This window comes from Triticum aestivum, chromosome 7B, assembly GCF_018294505.1.
Source record: "Triticum aestivum cultivar Chinese Spring chromosome 7B, IWGSC CS RefSeq v2.1, whole genome shotgun sequence".
NCBI lineage: Eukaryota > Viridiplantae > Streptophyta > Magnoliopsida > Poales > Poaceae > Triticum > Triticum aestivum.
The window spans coordinates 147,885,055-147,905,526 of record NC_057813.1 but is presented as its reverse complement, the minus strand read 5'-3'; positions in this window follow the sequence as shown (position 1 = coordinate 147,905,526).

Genomic DNA, 20,472 nt, shown 5'->3' with positions numbered 1-20,472 from the left:
AACTTTGCCATCTGCTGGCAGACGGCAAAGACCTTTGCTTCTTTGCCGTCAGCCGCGGACGACAAAGACTGCCGTTAGCCACCTAACGGACAAACAGTGAAATTTTTGCCGTGTGTGTTCTTTGCCGTCCGCTGCTGACGGCAAAGGCCCTTTTGCCGTCAGCCACCAAAAGCAGACGGCAAAGTAGCTCTTTACCGGACCTTACTTTGCCGGAGCCTGTTGCCGTCCGTGGCGGACGGCAAAGACCTTTGTCGTCCGCCGTGGCGGACGACAAAGTAGCTGATTCCTGTAGTGCCAGTTACGTTATGACGTTTGGTAGCACACAAAGTGTTCCTCCGGTATTCGAGAGTTGCATAATCTCGTAGTCATAGGAACATGTATAAGTCATGAAGAAAGCAATAGCAATATACTAAATGATCAAGTGCTAAGCTAACGGAATGGGTCAAGTCAATCACATCATTCTCTAATGATGTGATCCCGTTAATCAAATGACAAGTCATGTCTATGGCTAGGAAACTTAACCATCTTTGATTCAACGAGCTAGTTAAGTAGATGCATACTCTGTTTGTCTATGTATTCACACATGTACTAAGTTTCCGGTTAATACAATTCTAGCATGAATAATAAACATTTATCATGATATAAGGAAATATAAATAACAACTTTATTATTTTCTCTAGGGCATATTTCCTTCAGTCTCCCACTTGCACTAGAGTCAATAATCTAGTTCACATCGCCATGTGATTTAACACCAATAGTTCACATCACCATGTGATTAATATCCATAGTTCACATCGCCATGTAGCCAACACTCAAAGGGTTTACTAGAGTCAGTAATCTAGTTCACATCGCCATGTGATTAACACCCAAAGATTACTAAGGTGTGATCATGTTTTGCTTGTGAGAGAAGTTTAGTCAACGGGTCTGCCAAATTCAGATCCGTATGTATTTTGCAAATTTCCATGTCTACAATGCTCTGCACGGAGCTACTTTAGCTAATTGCTCCCACTTTTTATATGTATCCAGATTGAGATTTAGAGTCATCTGGATCAATGTCAAAACTTGCATCAACATAACCCTTTACGACGAACCTTTTGTCACCTCCATAATCGAGAAACATATCCTTATTTCACTAAGGATAATTTTGACCGTTGTTCAGTGATCTACTCCTAGATCACTATTGTACTCCCTTGCCAAACTCAGTGTAGGGTATACAATAGATCTGGTACACAGCATGGCATACTTTATAGAACCTATGGCTGAGGCATAGGGAATGACTTTCATTCTCTTTCTATCTTTTGCCGTGGTCGGGTTTCGAGTCTTACTCAATTTCACACCTTGTAACACAGGCAAGAACTCCTTCTTTGACTGTTCCATTTTGAACTACTTCAAAATCTTGTCAAGGTACGTACTCATTGAAAAACTTATCAAGCGTCTTGATCTATCTCTATAGATCTTGATGCTCAATATGTAAGCAGCTTCACCGAGGTCTTTCATTGAAAAACTCTTATTCAAGTATCCTTTTATGCTATCCAAAATTCTATATCATTTCCAATCAACAATATATCATCCACATATAATATTAGAAATGCTACAGAGCTCCCACTCACTTTCTTGTAAATACAGGCTTCTCCAAAAGTCTGTATAAAACCATATGCTTTGATCACACTATCAAAACGTTTATTCCAACTCCGAGATGCTTGCACCAGTCCATAGATGGATCGCTGGAGCTTGCACACTGTGTTAGCATAATTTGGATCGATAAAACCTTCAGGTTGTATCATATACAATTCTTCTTCCAGAAATCCATTTAGGAATGCAGTCTTTACATCCATTTGCCAAATTTCATAATCATAAAATGCGGAAATTGCTAACATGATTCAGAAGAACTTAAGCATCGCTATGGGTGAGAAAGTCTCATCATAGTCAACTCCTTGAACTTGTCGAAAACCTTTCGCAACAAGTCGAGCTTTGTAGACAGTAACATTACCTTCAGCGTCAGTCCATTTATTCTCGATGGCTTGCCGATCATCGGGCAAGTCAACCAAAGTCCACACTTTGTTCTCATACATGGATCCCATCTCAGATTTCATGGCCTCAAGCCACTTTGCGGAATCTGGGCTCATCATTGCTTCCTCATAGTTCGTAGGTTCGTCATGGTCAAGTAACATGACCTCCAAAACAGGATTACTGTACCACTCTGGTGCGGATCTTACTCTGGTTGACCTACGAGGTTCGGTAGTAACTTGATTTGAAGTTACATGATCATCATCATTAGCCTCCTCACTAATTGGTGTATGAGTCACAGGAACCGATTTCTGTGATGAACTACTTTCCAATAAGGGAGTAGGTACAATTACCTCATAAAGTTCTACTTTCCTCCCACTCACTTCTTTTGAGAGAATCTCCTTCTCTAGAAAGGATCCATTCTTAGCAACGAATGTCTTGCCTTCGGATCTGTGATAGAAGGTGTACCCAACTGTCTCCTTTGGGTATCCTATGAAGACACATTTCTTCGATTTGGGTTCGAGCTTATCAGGTTGAAGCTTTTTCACATAAGTATCGCAGCCCCAAACTTTAAGAAATGATAACTTTGGTTTCTTGCCAAACCACAGTTCATAAGGTGTCGTCTCAACGGATTTAGATGGTGCCCTATTTAACGTGAATGCAGCCGTCTCTAAAGCATAACCCCAAAACGATAGCGGTAAATCAGTAAGAGACATCATAGATCGCACCATATCTAGTAAAGTACTATTACGATGTTCGGACACACCATTACGCTGTGGTGTTCCGGGTGGCGTGAGTTGCGAAACTATTCTGCATTGTTTGAAATGAAGACCAAAGTCGTAACTCAAATATTCTCCTACACGATCAGATCGTAGAAACTTTATTTTCTTGTTACGATGATTTTCCACTTCACTCTGAAATTATTTGAACTTTTCAAATGTTTCGGATTTATGTTTCATCAAGTAGATATACCCATATCTGCTCAAATCATCTGTGAAGGTCAGAAAGTAACGATACCTGTCGCTAGTCTCAACACTCATCGGACTGCATACATCAGTATGTATTATTTCCAACAAGTCTATTGCTCGCTCCATTGTTCCGGAGAATGGAGTCTTAGTCATATTGCCCATGAGGCATGGTTCGCAAGCATCAACTGATTCATAATCAAGTGATTCCAAAAGCCCATCAGCTTGGACTTTCTTCATGCGCTTTACACCAATATGACCTAAACGGCAGTGCCACAAATAAGTTGCACTATCATTATTAAGTTTGCATCTTTTGGCTTCAATATTATGAATATGTGTATCACTACTATCGAGATTCAATAAACCATTCACCTTGGGTGTATGACCATTGAAGGTTTTATTCATGTAAACAGAACAACAATTATTCTCTGACTTTAAATGAATAACCGTATTGAAATAAACATGATCAAATCATATTCATGCTTAACGCAAACACCAAATAACATTTATTTAGGTTCAACACTAATCCCGAAAGTATAAGGAGTGTGCGATGATGATCATATCAATCTTGGAACCACTTCCAACACACATCGTCACTTCACCCTTAGCTAGTCTCTGTTCATTTTGCAACCCCCGTTTCGAGTTACTACTCTTAGCAATTGAACCAGTATCAAATACCGAGGGGTTGCTATAAACACTATTAAAGTACACATCAATAACATGTATGTCCAATATACCTTTGTTCACTATGCCATCCTTCTTATCCTCCAAGTATCTAGGGCAGTTCCACTTCCAGTGACCATTTCCTTTATAGTAGAAGCACTCAGTTTCAGGCTTTGGTCTAGCTTTGGGCTTCTTCACGGGAGTGACAACTTGTTTGTCATTCTTCTTGAAGTTCCCTTTCTATCCCTTTGCCCTTTTCTTGAATATAGTGGTCTTGTTAACCATCAACACTTGATGCTTTTCTTGATTTCTACCTTCGCCGATTTTAGCATCGCGGAGAGCTTGGGAATTGTTTTCATTATCCCTTGCATATTATAGTTCATCACGAAGTTCTAGTAACTTGGTGATAGTGACTAGAGAACTTTGTTAATTACTATCTTATCCGGAGGATTAACTCCCACTTGATTCAAGCCATTTTAGTACCTAGACAATTTGAGCATATGCTCACTGGTTGAGCTATTCTCCTCCATCTTGTTGGCAAAGTACTGTCAAAGGTCTCATACCTATTTACATGGGCATGAGTATGAAATACCAATTTCAACTCTTGGAACATCTTATATGCTCCGTGGCGTTCAAAACATTTTTGAAGTCCCGGTTCTAAGTCGTAAAGCATAGTGCACTAAACTATCAAGTAGTCATCATATCGAGCTTTGCCAAACATTCATAACGTCTGCATATGCTCCTGCAATAGGTCCGTCACCTAGCGGTGCATCAAGGACATAATTCTTCTGTGCATCAATGAGGATAATCCTCAGATTACGGATCCAATCCTCATCATTGCTACTAATATTTTTCAACTTAGTTTTCTCTAGGAACAAATCAAAAATAAAACAGGGGAGCTAAACGCGAGCTATTGATCTACAACATAGATATGCTAATCCTACCAGGACTAAGTTCATGATAAATTAAAGTTCAATTAATCATGTTACTTAAGAACTCCCACTTAGATAGACATCCCTCTAATCATCTAAGTGATCATGTGATCCATATCAGCTAAACCATGTCCGATCATCACGTGAGATGGAGTAGTTTTCAATGGTGAACATCACTAAGTTGATCATATCTACTATATGATTCATGCTCGACCTTTCGGTCTCCAGTGTTCTGAGGCCATATCTGCATATGCTAGGCTCGTCAAGTTTAGCCCGAGTATTCTACGTGTGCAAAACTGGCTTGCACCCGTTGTATGTGAATGTAAAGCTTATCACACCCGATCTTCACGTGGTGTCTCAGCAAGAAGAACTGTCGCAACGGTGCATACTCAGGGAGAACACTTATACCTTGAAATTTAGTGAGGGGTCATCTTATAAAGCTATCGCCGAACTAAGCAAAATAAGATGTATAAAAGATAAACATCACATGCAATCAAAATATGTGACATGATATGGCCATCATCATCTTGTGCTTTTGATCTCCATCTCCAAAGTACTATCATGATCTCCATTGTTACCGGCATGACACCATGATCTCCATCATCTTGATCTTTTATCAACGTGTCGTCACATGGCCGTCTCACCAGCTATTGCTTTTGCAACTATTGCTATCGCATAGCGATAAAGTAAAGCAATTACATGGCACTTGCATCTTATGCAATAAAGAGACAACCATAAGGCTCCTGCCAGTTGTTGATAACTTTAACAAAACATGATCATTTCAAACAGCAATTTATATCTCATCACGTCTTGACCATATCACATCACAACAAGCCCTGCAAAAACAAGTTAGACGTCCTCTACTTTGTTGTTGCAAGTTTTACGTGGCTGCTACGGGCTGAGAAAGAACCGTTCTTACCTAAGCATCAAAACCACAACGATATTTCGTCAAGTATGTGTTGTTTTAACCTTCAACAAGGACCGGGCGTAGCCACACTCGATTCAACTAAAGTTGGAGAAACTGACACCCGCCAGCCACCCGTGTGCGAAGCACGTCGGTAGAACCAGTCTCGCGTAAGCGTACGCGTAATGTTGGTTCGGGCCGCTTCATCCAACAATACCGCTGAATCAAAGTATGACATGCTAGTAAGCAGTATGACTTGTATCGTCCACAACTCACTTGTGTTCTACTCGTGCATATAACATCTATGCATAAACCTGGCTCGGATGCCACTGTTGGGTAGCGTAGTAATTTCATAAAATTTCCTACGCACACGCAAGATCATGGTGATGCATAGCAACAAGAAGGGAGAGTGTCGTCCACGTACCCTCGTAGACCGAAAGCGGAAGCGTTATGACAACACGGTTGATGTAGTCGTACGTCTTCATGATCGACCGATCCTAGTACCGAACGTATGGCACCTCCGCGATCTGCACACGTTCAGCTCGGTGACGTCCCACGAACTAAGGATCCAGTAGAGCTTCGAGGGAGAGTTCCGTCAGCACGACGGCGTGATGACGGTGATGATGAAGCTACCGACGTAGGGCTTTGCCTAAGCACCGCTGCGATATGACCGAGGTGGATTATGGTGGAGGGGGGCACCGCACACGGCTAAGAGATCAATGATCAACTTGTGTGTCTAGGGGGTGCCCCCCTCCCCCGTATATAAAGGAGTGGAGGAGGGGGAGGGCCGGCCCTCCTATGGCGCGCCCTGGAGGAGTCCTACTCCCACCGGGAGTAGGATTCCCCCCCCCCTTCCCTAGTTGGACTAGGATAGAAGGAAGAGGGGAGAGGGAGGACGGAAAGGGGGGCGCCGCCCCCCTCCAAGTCCAATTCAGACCAGAGGGAGAGGGGGGCGCGGCCTGCCCTAGTCTCCTCTCTCTCTCTCTCCACTATGGCCCAATAAGGCCCATACACTTACCGTGGGGTTCTGGTAACCTCCCGGTACTCCGGTAAAATCCCGATTTCACTTGGAACTATTCCGAAGTCCAAATATAGGCTTCCAATATATCAATATTTATGCCTTGACCATTTCGGGACTCCTCGTCATGTCCATGATCATATCCGGGACTCCGAACTATCTTCGGTACATCAAAACACATAAACTCATAATACCGATCGTCGCCGAATGTTAAGCGTGCGGACCCTACGGGTTCGAGAACTATGTAGACAAGACCGAGACTCATCCCTAGTCAATAACCAATAGTGGAACCTGGATGCTCATATTGGTTCCTACATATTCTACGAAGATCTTTATCAGTCAAACCGCATAACAACATACGTTGTTCCCTTTGTCATCGGTATGTTACTTGCCCGAGATTCGATCGTCGGTCTCTCAATACCTAGTTCAATCTCATTACCGGCAAATCTCTTTACTCATTCTGTAATGCATCATCCCGCAACTAACTCATTAGTTACATTGCTTGCAAGGCTTATAGTGATGCACATTACCGAGAGGGCCCAAAGATACCTCTCCGATAATTGGAGTGACAAATCCTAATCTCGATCTATGCCAACTCAACAAGTACTATCTGAGACACATGTAGAGCACCTTTATAATCACACAGTTACTTGTGACGTTTGGTAGCACACAAAGTGTTCCTCCGGTATTCGGGAGTTGCATAATCTCATAGTCATAGGAACATGTATAAGTCATGAAGAAAGCAATAGCAATATACTAAATGATCAAGTGCTAAGCTAATGGAATGGGTCAAGTCAATCACATCATTCTCTAATAATGTGATCCCATTAATCAAATGACAAGTCATGTCTATGGCTAGGAAACTTAACCATCTTTGATTCAACGAGCTAGTTAAGTAGAGGCATACTCTGTTTGTCTATGTATTCACACATGTACTAAGTTTCCGGTTAATACAATTCTAGCATGAATAATAAACATTTATCATGATATAAGGAAATATAAATAACAACTTTATTATTTCCTCTAGGGCATATTTCCTTCAAATGTTGTGTACCAGACCTGATGTGTGCCTTGCTATAAGTATAGTAGGGAGGTACCAAAGTAATCTAGGAGTGGATCATTGGACAGCGGTCAAGAACATCCTGAAATACCTGAAAAGGACTAAGGATATGTTTCTCGTTTATGGAGGTGATAAAGAGCTCATCGCAAAAGGTTATGTCGATGCAAGCTTTGACACTGATCTAGATGACTCTAAGTTGCCAACCGGATACGTCTTTATATTGAACGGTGGAGCTGTCAGTTGGTGCAGTTCTAAGTAGAGCATTGTGGCGGGATCTACGTGTGAAGCGGAATACATAGCTACTTCGGAAGCAGCACGTACATGAGTCTAGATGAAGGAGTTCATATCCGATCTAGGTGTCATACCTAGTGCATCGGGTCCAGTGAAAATCTTTTGTGACAATACTGGAGCAATTGCCTTGGCGAAGGAATCCAGATTTCACAAGAGAACCAAGCACATCAAGAGACGCTTCAATTCCATCCATCATCAAGTGTCGGAAGGAGACAAAGAGATTTGCAAGAAACACACGGACCTGAATGTTGCAAACCCGTTGACTAAGCCTCTCTCACGAGCAAAACATGATCAGCACCAAGACTCCATGGGTGTTAGAATCATTACAATGTAATCTTGATTATTGACTCTAGTTCAAGTGGGAGACTGAAGGAAATATGCCCTAGAGGCAATAATAAATTTGTTATTTATATTTCCTTATATCATGATAAATGTTTATTATTCATGCAAGAATTGTATTAACCGGAAACTTAATACATGTGTGACTACATAGACAAACAGAGTGTCACTAGTATGCCTCTACATTGACTAGCTCGTTAATCAAAGATGGTTAAGTTTCCTAGCCATGGACATGTGTTGTCATTTGATGAACGTGATCACATCATTAGAGAATGATGTGATTGATTTGACCCATCCATTAGCTTAGCACTATGATCGTTTAGTTTATTGCCATTGCTTTCTTCATGACTTATACATGGTCCTATGACTATGAGATTATGCAACTCCCGAATACCGGAGGAACACTTAGTGTGATATCAAACATCACAACGTAACTGGGTGATTATAAAGATGCTCTATAGGTGTCTCCGATGGTGTTTGTTGGGTTGGAATAGATCGAGACAAGGATTTGTCACTCCGTGTTTCGGAGAGGTATCTCTGGGCCCTCTCGGTAATGCACATTACTATAAGCCTTGCAAGCAACGTGACTAATGAGTTAGTTGTGGGATGATGCATTATGGAACGAGTAAAGAGACTTGTCGGTAACGAGATTGAACTAGGTATTGAGATACCGACGACCGAATCTTGGGCAAGTAACATACCGATGACAAAGGGAACAACGTATGTTGTTATACGGTTTGACCGATAAAGATCTTCATAGAATATGTAGGAACCTATATGAGCATCCAGGTTCCGCTATTGGTTATTTACCGGAAGTGAGTCTCGGTCATGTCTATATAGTTCTCGAACCCGTAGGGTCAGCATGCTTAACATTCATTGACGATCGGTATTATGAGTTTATGTGTTTTGATGTACCGAAGGTTGTCCGGAGTCTTGGATGTGATCACGGACATGACGAGGAGTTTCGAAATGGTCGAGACATAAAGATCGATATTTAGCAAGGCTATGTTTGGATACCGGAAAGGTTTCGGATGAGTTCGGGCATTTTTCGGAGTACCGGGAGGTTACCGGAACCCCCCGAGGAGTTAATGGGCCTTAATTGGCCATGGTGGAAGAGAGGATTAGGTAGCCAAGGTGCCCCCCCAATGCCAATCCTAATTGGGAGGGGGGCCAACCCCCTTTCCTTCTCTCCTTCTCCCTCTTCCTTCTTCTCCTTTTCCAACTAGGGAAGGGGGAAAACTTACTCCTACTTGGAGTAGGACTCCCCCCCTTGGGCGCGCCATAGAGAGGGCCGGCCCTTCCCTCCTCCACTCCTTTATATACGGGGGAGGGGGCACCCCATAGACACACAAGTTGACTGTTTAGCCGTGTGCGGTGCCCCCGTCCACAGATTTCCACCTCGGTCATATCGTTGTAGTGCTTAGGCAAAGCCCTGCATCGGTAACTTCATCAACACCATCATCATGCCGTCGTGCTGACGAAACTCGATCTCCCTCAACCTCAGATTGATCTAGAGTTCGTGGGATGTCACCGAGCTGAACATGTGCAGATCATGGAGGTGTCGTACGTTCGGTGCTAGGATTGATCGGATCGTGAAGACGTACGACTACATCAACCGCGTTGTCATAACGCTTCCGCTTTCGGTCTACGAGGGTACTTAGATAACACTCTCCCCTCTCGTTGCTATGCATCGCCTAGATAGATCTTGCGTGATTGTAGGAATTTTTTTGAAATTACTGCGTTCCCCAACAATGTTGTGATGTGATATGGTCAAGACGTGATGATATATAAATTGTTGTATGAGATGATCATGTTTTGTAACAGTTATCAGCAACTGGCAGGAGCCTTATGGTTGTCGCTTTATTGTATGAAATGCATTCGCCATGCAATTTCTTTACTTTATCACTAAGCGGTAGCGATAGTCGTGATAGCAATAGTTGGCGAGATGACAACAATGCTTTGATGGAGATCAAGGTGTCAAGCCGGTGACGATGGTGATCATGACGGTGCTTTGGAGATGGAGATCAAAGGCACAAGATGACGATGGCCATATCATATCACTTATATTTATTGCATGTGATGTTTATCCTTTATGCATCTTATTTTGCTTAGTTCGGCGGTAGCATTATAAGATGATCTCTCACTAAATTTCAAGGTATAAGTGTTCTCCCTGAGTATGCACCGTTGCGACAGTTCGTCGTGCCGAGACACCACGTGATGATCGGGTGTGACAAGCTCTACGTTCATATACAACGGGTGCAAGCCAGTTTTGCACACGCAGAATACTCGGGTTAAACTTGAAGAGCCTAGCATATGCAGATATGGCCTCAAAACATTGATACCGAAAGGTCGAGCATGAATTATATAGTAGATATGATCAATGTAGTGATGTTCACCATTGAAAACTACTCCATCTCACGTGATGATCGAACATGGTTTAGTTGATTTGGATCACATGGTCACTTAGATGATTAGAGGGATGTCTATCTAAGTGGACTTCTTAAGTAATATGATTAATTGAACTTTAATTTATCACGAACTTAGTTCCTGATAGTATTCTGCATGTCTATGTTGTTGTAGATCAATGGCCTGTGCTACTGTTCCTTTGAATTTTAATGCGTTCCTAGAGAAAGCTAAGTTGAAGGATGATGGTAGCAACTACACGAACTGGGTCCATAACTTGAGGATTATCCTCATTGCTGCACAGAAGAATTACATCCTGGAAGCACCGCTAGGTGCAAGACCCGCTGCAGGAGCAACGCTAGATGTTATGGACGCATGGCAGGGGAAAGCTGATGACTACTCGATAGTTCAGTGCGCCATGCTTTACGGCTTAGAACCGGGACTTCTACGACGTTTTGAACGTTATGGAGCATATGAAATGTTCCAGGAGTTGAAGTTAATATTTCAAGCAAATGCCCGGATTAAGAGATATGAAGTCTCCAGTAAGTTCTATAGCTGTAAAATGGAGAAGAATAGTTCTGTCAATTAACATATACTCAAAATGTCTGGGTGTCATTGTCGGTGTCAAAACCGGCGGATCTCGGGTAGGGGGTGTCGATGTTTGCGTCTAGGCTGATGGTAACAGGAAGCAAGGGACACAGATGTTTACCCAGGTTCAGGCCCTCTCGATGGAGGTAAAACCCTACTTCCTGCTTGATTAATATTGAAGATATGGGTAGTACAAGAGTGGATCTACCACGAGATCGTAGAGGCTAAACCCTAAGAGCTATCCTATGATGGTATGATTGTAATTGTGATCGGCCTTCTAAGGACCAACCTCTCCGGTTTATATAGACACCGGAGAGGGCTAGGGTTTACATGGAGTCGGTTACAAGGAAGGAAACACAATATCCGAATCGCCAAACCTGTCTCTTCCACACAAAGGAGAGTCCCATCCGGACACGGGCCGAAGTCTTGAGTCTTGTATCTTTTTTTCACGCTTGTATAGTCCGGATGATGTAGACAGTCTGGTTGTCCGGATACCCCCTAATCTAGGACTCCCTCAGTAGCCCCTGAACCAGGCTTCAATGACGACGAGTCTGGCGTGCAGTCTTGTCTTCGGCATTGCAGGGCGGGTTCCTTCTCCGAATACTCCTAAGTAATTATCGAACACTTGAATCGTGTCCGGATCCACAAAATGATCTTCACATGCCACCGTAGAGAGAATGATATTTCACAAATGCAATCTGCTGACAACTTTTTAGACAACGCGACGTGTCATTACAGTCTGGACATTATTCGAACCGTTTTCCTACAACCAGCCACAACGCATATTGCGAGGCGGTTTCCTTGACACGTCTTGTCAAAGCAGAGATCGTGTCCCCTTATCACGGGATTCTCATTAATACGGGTATGGGTAATCTCACCACGCCATCAATCGTGGCGCTTGGGAAGCAAGTGATTCCCAACGGGCAAGTGGGGAGGCGCACCACTTTCGGTGCCTCTATAAAGGGATAAGATTTCCCCATTTTCGCACACGCCTTCTTCCTCCTTTGCCCACTCTTGCCCCCTCGAGCTCCAGTGCCCAAGCCCAAGTCTTCTCCGCACAGCTAAACATGTCCGGAGCGGGAGGCAAGTGGGTGGCTTCCACCGTCAAGGAGGAGCACATCACAAATCTTAGGGCGGCCGGATACTTGGCCGCAGACATAGTGCACCGGCTACCGGACGCCGGGCAGGTCATTCCAACCCCAGGACCCCACGAGAGGGTCGTATTTGTCGCCCACTTTGTCCGTGGACTGGGATTTCCACTCCATCCCTTCGTCCGTGGTCTCATGTTCTACTACGGGCAAGATTTCCATGATCTAGCCCCGAATTTCGTCCTCAACATCTCGGCGTTCATCGCCGTATGCGAGGCCTTCCTCTGCATCCGGCCTCACTTCGGCCTGTGGCTGCAAACCTTCTGCGTGAAGCCGAAGATTGTAAGCGGCCAGCAAGCGGAGTGCGGAGGGTCCATGGTGGGAAAGATGCCTAACGCCACCTGGCTAGACGGTTCCTTTGCGGACACCATAAAAGGGTGGCAATCGGGGTGGTTCTACATCACCGAGCCGCGCTGAAAGAACATGCGGTGCCCCCATGTTTGGTTTTGGTAATTGATGGCAATCTCTATGGACTAATGGTTGCCTTGAGCTATATTTGAAGGTTTTGTCCATAGGCTTTTCTTGGAGTACATATGTTGGTTTCAAGGAGAGTTTGTGTCGACCAAGGTGCTATTCAAGGAATTACCTAAAATATTGGTCTTGTGAGAGGTTGATCAAGACTAAGTCAAAGAGTGAATCAAGTTGATCAACACACAAAGCGTAGAAGATGTACCGAGAGGGATCAAGTGATCCCATGGTATGGTAAGCATTGTCAATTATGCTTTGTGTACTAACCCATGATCTTCGTGAGAGTTCTTTGTGGGGATAGGATGCGGTGTGCAAGTTCAAGTGATGCATCATGAAGAGATAAAGTGATTGAAGCATGCCGTCCATTGTGGTATCAATGGGCTTGTGAAGATGAGCCGAAGAGTGGCTCACCCATAGTGGACTATGGGGGAGCAATCATCTAGTCTTCATCGCGCCAACGCAATCAAGAAAGGTGGTCCAACTTGAGGGAGTCAAGATCGTCATCATCTAGCTCAAGTGGACTTTGTGCAAAGCAAAGGTTTTCCCTTGATAGGTTTTCTATTTTACCGGTCTCATGGTCGTAGTTGGGAGACCGGGTTTTAGGATCGATTGCCGTACTATCAAGGGGGGCTCTCGATGAGTTGCTTGATCGTATCGTTTGTAGATAGCTCAAACCATTGCATCCTTGCATCATCTTTATTGGTTCTTGTTTGGTTCTTCTCCTTGTGAGATTTGGAGCTTATGGTAATCTTGATGACAAGCTCGAGTTCATCGAAAATGGAGTTCACATGCATCTTCTATGATGTTTTCGATGTTGGAGGTTCTGTCGGTTCTTCTCTGATGGAGTGTTCACTCCTCTATATCTTAGGCATACCTCCATGCCTCTTCTTACTATAACGGAGTTCACATGCTACTCGTTGTCTTGTATCCAACAAGCTTGAGTTTGCTCAATTCGGAGCTCATATGAAGAAGTTATGGCAGTTCTATTTTCTCCCTGCAGTAGTACTGTGGTGGCAGCGGTAGTACCGCTTGTAGCGTCAAGCGGCAGTAGCGCTCTACTACCGCCTTGATTTTGGGTCTTGCTCTTTTCGTGTCGGGTTTAGCAATAGTTGCACGGCAGTAAGGCACGGCAGTTCCGCCTATAAGCGGTAGTACCGCCCCGATTGGGTGGTAGTACCACCTATAAGCGGTAGTACCGCTCCGATCGGGCGGTAGTACCGCTACTGCATTACTGCCGCCGTACTCTTCTCTACCCTGCCTCTTTTGGACCCGTGTTCTGCTCCTCCAGCGTAGTACCGCTGGGGTGAGCGGTAGTACCGCTTATAAGCGGTACTACCGCCCCAAGGTTCATGTTTTGCTGCTCCTTTTCCCTGCTTCTTCCACCCGAGCGGTAGTACTGCTCGTGGAGCGGTAGTACCGCTCGTGTGCGGGCTGAGCACATAACGGTTGGATTTTCCCCCTCCTATAAAAGGGGGTCTTCCTCCCCTTTGAACCTTATCCTTTGAGCTCGTGTTCTTCCCCCATTGTTGACCTTCTTCGAGCTTGCTAACTCTCAATCCCTCCATGGATTCTTGCTAGTTTTTGAGGGGAAAGAGAGAGGAGATCTAGATCCACATTTCCACCAATCACTTTCTCCCCTATGTGAGGGGAACCCCTTGGATCTAGTTCTTGGAGTTCTTGGTGTTCTCCTTCTTGTTCTTCCTCTCATTTTCCTCCCTAGCATTAGTTGCTTCGGTGGGATTTGAGAGAGAAGGACTTGGGCACTCCGTGTGCCCTTGCCATTGCATTTGGTGCATCGGTTTGAGTTCTCCATGGTGATACGTGGAAGTTACAAGTTGAGAAGCTTATTACTCTTGGGTGCTTGGTACCCTTGAGCTTGTTCCTCTTGGGTGCTTGGGCGCCCTAGACGGTTGGTGGTGTTCAGAGCTCAATCATTGTGGTGTAAAGCTCCGGGCAAGGGTCGGGGTCTCCAATTAGGTTGTGGAGATTGCCCTGAGCAATTTGACGGGTACCGGTGACCGCCCCCAAGGTTGCCAAAGTGTACGGGTTCGGTGACCGCCCCCAAGGGTCGCCATTTGTACGGGTTCGGTGACCGCCCTCAAGGGTCCCTTAGTGGATTCACGACATCTTGCATTGCGCGAGGGCGTGAGGAGATTATGGTGGCCCTAGTGGCTTCTTGGGGAGCATTGTGCCTCCACACTGCTCCAAATGGAGATTAGCATCCGCAAGGGTGTGAACTTCGGGATACATTATCGTCTCCGCGTGCCTCGGTTATCTCCTACCCGAGCCCTTTACTTATGCACTTTACTTTGTGATAGCCATATTGTTCTTTGTCATATATCTTGCTATCACATAGTTGCTTATGTTGCTTATCATAAGTTGTTGGTGCACATAGGTGAGCCTAGTTGTTTTAGATTTTGTGCTTGACAAATTAACCGCTAGGTTTATTCCGCATTTGTTTAAGCCTTAACCGTAATTAAAGCGCCTATTCACCCCCCCCTCTAGGCGACATCCACGATCTTTCACGCGCGGTGCCAACTGGGCAGCGACCCCCGAGTTCCGATCCAGAGCCCCCATGCGGCTCACCTCCTGGGAAAAGAAGGGCCCGTCCTGGGGCGAATCTACGGAGCTGGCGGACTCCAGACCTGCATCAAAAGCATGAAGGACAAGAACATCAAGGTTGTCAACGTGATCCAGGTCATGCTTGTTCGCCGGATTCTGCCCTGCCAAAGGCGGGCATTCAATCTGTGGGAGTTCGTCCCGGCCGAACACCAGACGCTCTGGAAGCTCTATGACATGACGCACAAAGGCGCATGGAAGGTGTTGTTCAAGGCCTCCAAAGTACCTCCTCCCACATCCGAGGACCGCGGGCTTCATGCTGCGCAGCCTCCTAGTCAGGTGAGTTCTCAGACTACCATCGAATTCGGTTCTTCCCAATATATTCATGGGGGAGCCTTAAGTAGTTATGCATATTTGTTCAGGATTATGTGGAGACAGTGGAGCAGGTTTACTGTCCGGCTCCGCTGCCAGAAGGCCCAGCTGATGCTCTCCTGACGGAGACGCTGGTCCCGGCACCGTACAAGGTGCCGGAGAAGAAGGCCGAAAAGAAGGCCCCGGGGACCCAAAAGGGTCTCCGGCATAAGGTTGTGCCAGAAGCCTCGTCCGAAGACGACGAGGCACACTCCTTCCACAAAGGGGAGGAAGAAGAAGAAGAAGATGCCCCATCCGGAAAGGATGAGGGGCCCGGGGAGGCAGACCACGGGGCCGGAAAAGGCCCTCGGCGCAAGGCCATCATACCCACGTCGTCCGACGACGACGAGACAGGTTCCTCCTGCGGAGGCGGGGGGAAGCAAGAAGAAACTCTACCTCCCTGCACTGGGGAGGAGAAAAAGAGAAAAGCCGCCCCGGAGGGGGAGGCTGGGGCGTCCAAGAAGGGAAAGATGTCCCTTCCGTACTACTCCGCCACGGCCGCTCACAACGAGGAGGGGTGGCTGCCCAGGGGGATGTCACGACCGACTTTTTCAATAGATGATTATTGAGAAAATCAATCTTTAAATCCCAGTATAGGAAAAGTCATCCTCACTGGTAGACAAAAACTTGATGAACAGAGGACCAGTAGCATTAAATATATTACAGGGTTGAGCTGAGGCTGCTCAACAATCTATTACAAAACTCGCCAATATCTTACATAAGGGCGGTTATAACACAGGGATGTGGTGGCATGCTACTAGCTCGAGGTAAAAAGTGGTGGATAACTTGACTCCTAACTGGCAGCTCATCGAGCATCGAGGTGAGGCTCGATGAATTTATTTCTGGGGTTGCGGAAGCGGATAATACAATGACCAAAACAGGATCGCATGGGACTGACTGGGACTCCTCTAGGCGTTGGACTCGCTATCAAACTCTTCATCCATGAGATCGCCTTCATCAACATCTGGCCAAATCAACAAGCCAGGTGAGTACTTTGAAAGTACTCGCAAGACAGTTCGGACAAAAGATATAATCAATGAATGCATGAATGCGTCATGAATATGAATAATGATGCTCATCTCAACAATAATATTATTGCATGACTTGATAAATAGAATGAATAACTGAAAACCGATCGGGTGTCTGGAGCGACGCCTCTAAAGGTAAACAAATAAAATTCATGCCGCAGTCGGGCGTCTAAGAGACACCACATAAAGGGCTTAAAAGAAATGCCGCAGTCGGGCATCTTAGCGACACCACATAAAGGGCTTAAAAGAAATGCCGCAGTCGGGCGTCTTAACGGCACCACATAAAGGGCTTAAAAGAAATACCGTTGTCAGATATTTGAGCGACATCACAGACAGGGCTTATAAAAGAAGTGCCACAGTCGGACATCTAAGCGACGTCACAGAAAGGGCTTACAAAAGAAATGCCACCGCCGGACATCTGGGCGACGTCACAGACAGGGCTTACAAAAGAAATGCCACCGTCGGACATCTGGGCGACATCACAGACAGGGCTTACAAAAGAAATGCCATCGTCGGACATCTGAGCGACGTCACAGACAGGGCTTACAATAAATGTAAATACAAGTTTGCCACCGTCGGACGTCTGAGCGACATCACAGACAGGGCTTACGATAAATGTAAATAACAAGATTAGTCCATCCACAAGAAAAAAATCTTTTAACCGGATTTATCACACATGTTGTCCACCGGAGATTTGTCACTGAGGCTGATATCTAACAAGATAAGATGAGTACAGTACTTGGACAAGTACAAGATGATTTAAAGGATTTGAGACTCTGCAGAGTTTGTATGAACTGACCACAACCAACGGATTTCCGTAGTCACGAAGGACTAGTTCCGTTTACGGTATTTCGGTAGAAACACATTTAACTAGTACACACCCGTTTCACCTCACGATGCCAGGAATCACCTTGGACAACTTCCAAGAAAAACTTTGAGACGGGGAGGCCACAACCTCGAATAGCATGGGATCAAATTTCTATACGCGCGCTCTAAGGGGTGCCCCCCTCTCGGTCCCAACCGGAAACACCCATGCCCCCTAACCGGATGACGGGCTTTAATCCAGGGCCATGGAACCCTCATCCCGGCCTCTCTATTTGGTGTGTACCAGGAAAATGGTTTGCAACTTACTAAGCCATATTCCTTTCGGAAAACATGTGGTAGTGCAGGAAGTAAATGAATAAAAATGTGATTTGATTCATGATGACACGGAAGTCAAATAATCTGGCATAAGACTGGCATGTCAGAACACTGCCATCTTACCCATCCTCATGCCATCACATGGCCATGCAAATATGTATCCAACAACATAATGCTTTCCGAAACTTACTTTCCACCTATGTGCATGAAATATAACATTCAAAGAAATGTTCATAAACATGCCATGACTATACTAAAATGCAAACATGCAACAACCACTCATCATATCAAGAGTTCAAACATGCTTGCCTAGTTCGGAGTAGTCGGAGTTTAACTGTGTGAAGTTTGCGGCTCCGTCGCTTCCTCCGGAATCTACGGTATAAGAAAAATACGTACGTAACGTAAATACCGTGAGTGTACAGAAAAGTGTTCCAAATATTTTTCAAATAAATATGACAAAAGACTAGAAAGAAAAATAAAGATGACAGAAAAAGAATCAATCAAATATCATTTTCTGTTAAAAAGTTATAAGAGTTTTGGTCCAAGGACCCATCTGTAATGAAACAGAAAGTTTCCAGGGGGCTCTGCGGAAAAGTCCAGAAAACGGTTCGTTTAAAAGAAACGACTGTGAGGCTGACAGGCGGGCTCCACTTGTCAGGTTTGAAATTTCAAACGGGGGAAAACAGGGCGCGACGGCGCCCGAGAGGTGCGGTGGTCTCCGACGGCGATCCATGGCGAGGCAGGGGGATCGGGGGTTACCTTCGTGATCAGTGCACCTTTCCGCGTCTGTGGGTGGTGGTGGTGGTCGCCGGCGAGCACTGTGTCGATGGCGGCCCTTGCTCCGGCGGATGGCGGTTCGGGCAGTCGTGGATCTCGCCGGAGGGAGCTGCGGTGTTCAAATTGAAGTGGGGGTTAGCCTACTGGAGGTGGTACGAGGCTACGGGCAAGAGCAGGGCGGCGGAGGAGTTCTCACCGAAGAGAATGTTGCCGAAGCCCGAGTCGGACGGAGGTGGCCGGAGTCGAAGAAGAAGGCCCCTCGAGGCTCTCCCAGTGGCTAGGCGGGGTCTAGTGAGGTGGTGGAGTTGTGCGGGTGCGAGGGCAAGCTTGGGGGGTGCTATTTATAGCCGGCCCGAGGCGGTTGTCGTGAACGGATAAGTCCGGCAGGTTATTACGGGGTGCTGTGACGGGACGGTCGGCTTAGGAGCTTGAGCATCGCCTAGGTGGAGCAGTGGTGCCATTTCAGGGTCCAACTCAGCACGGGAGGGAGGGTTACGGCCTGCCCTCGACAGAACAGCAGCACGGCCCGTCGGCGGCAAAGAACGCGCTCTGCGCGTGCCAGGCCACGGCGATGGTGCTGCATGCGTGCGCTGGCAAGGAGATGGCCACGCGGAGCTACCAGGAGGGTTGGGCGGTGCCAAACGGCGTCCTGCCGCGGTGTTGCCCCCTGTTGGCCGTTACGGTGGTTCTGCCGCCGCAAAGCACGCCGGCGCAGGTGGGCCAGGGCGCCACCGACACCAGGAAGGCGCCAAGCACGTGTGTGGAGCTCCGGATAAGAGGGAGGGGCTGCGAGCATCGAGCCAAACGCACAGTGGGCATGTGACTGAAGTTCTATCGGGGAAACGACACAGAAACTCTGAATTACTGAATATGAACAAAAACAGTGCATGCCAAGTGTTCGACAGAATGATTCTGGCATGTAGGGATTTTTCCTTGAGCTGGTTTTTGGTGGAGAGGTCTCTCATTGCAACTAGAGGTTGCCTGAATTTTGGTGGAATTTTTGGAGAAGTGTAGATATGAATTTCACCAAATTTGGCAAATCTGGTCCAAACTTGCAGAGAGTGAAATTTGAAATATTTGAAAAGAAGAAGAGTGGATCAAGATGGTCCTAGGTTGTGGGTACAAAGGACTATCCAGAGGTGTTGAGTTGAGGTCAAAAATCAAATGTATTAGGGTACTTGCTTTGCAAATCACCTAGGCTCAAAAGAAAAGACATAATTATTTTGGGAAGAGAAATAATTGGAATAAAATCCAAAAATGGATTTTATTAGTTTGGACAGAATGTTTGGGTTGTACCTAAGTGGGAGGAGGGGTTTTTGGGGGAGTTTTACCATAAGAGGCATGGTAAACAAGAATGGATCAAAATCAAATGAAAGCCCAAAAACAAAAGGTTTTCTTTTTAAAAGAAACTAAATCCAAGAAAAGATTTTTGAGAGGGCAAACTCAGAAGAGAGTTTTTAAGAAGGGTTTAAATGACCTTCTTCAAACCAAGCAAGGCTCTTTCTGAAAACAAAACCACAAAATTTTTGGAGTGTCACAGCACCTACCCCCTTAGGAAAAATCTCGTCCCCGAGATTTCAGCTGATCCTTAAGCAGGTGTGGGTGCTCTGTCCGAAGGAAATCCTCTCTCTCCCAAGTTGCTTCATTCTCGGTGTGGTTGCTCCACTGAACTCTGAAAAATTTGATGGTTTTCTGTTGGGTCCTCCTTTCAGACTCTTCTAATATTTTTAATGGGTGCTCCCGGTAGGAGAGGTCTGGTTGCACGTCAATA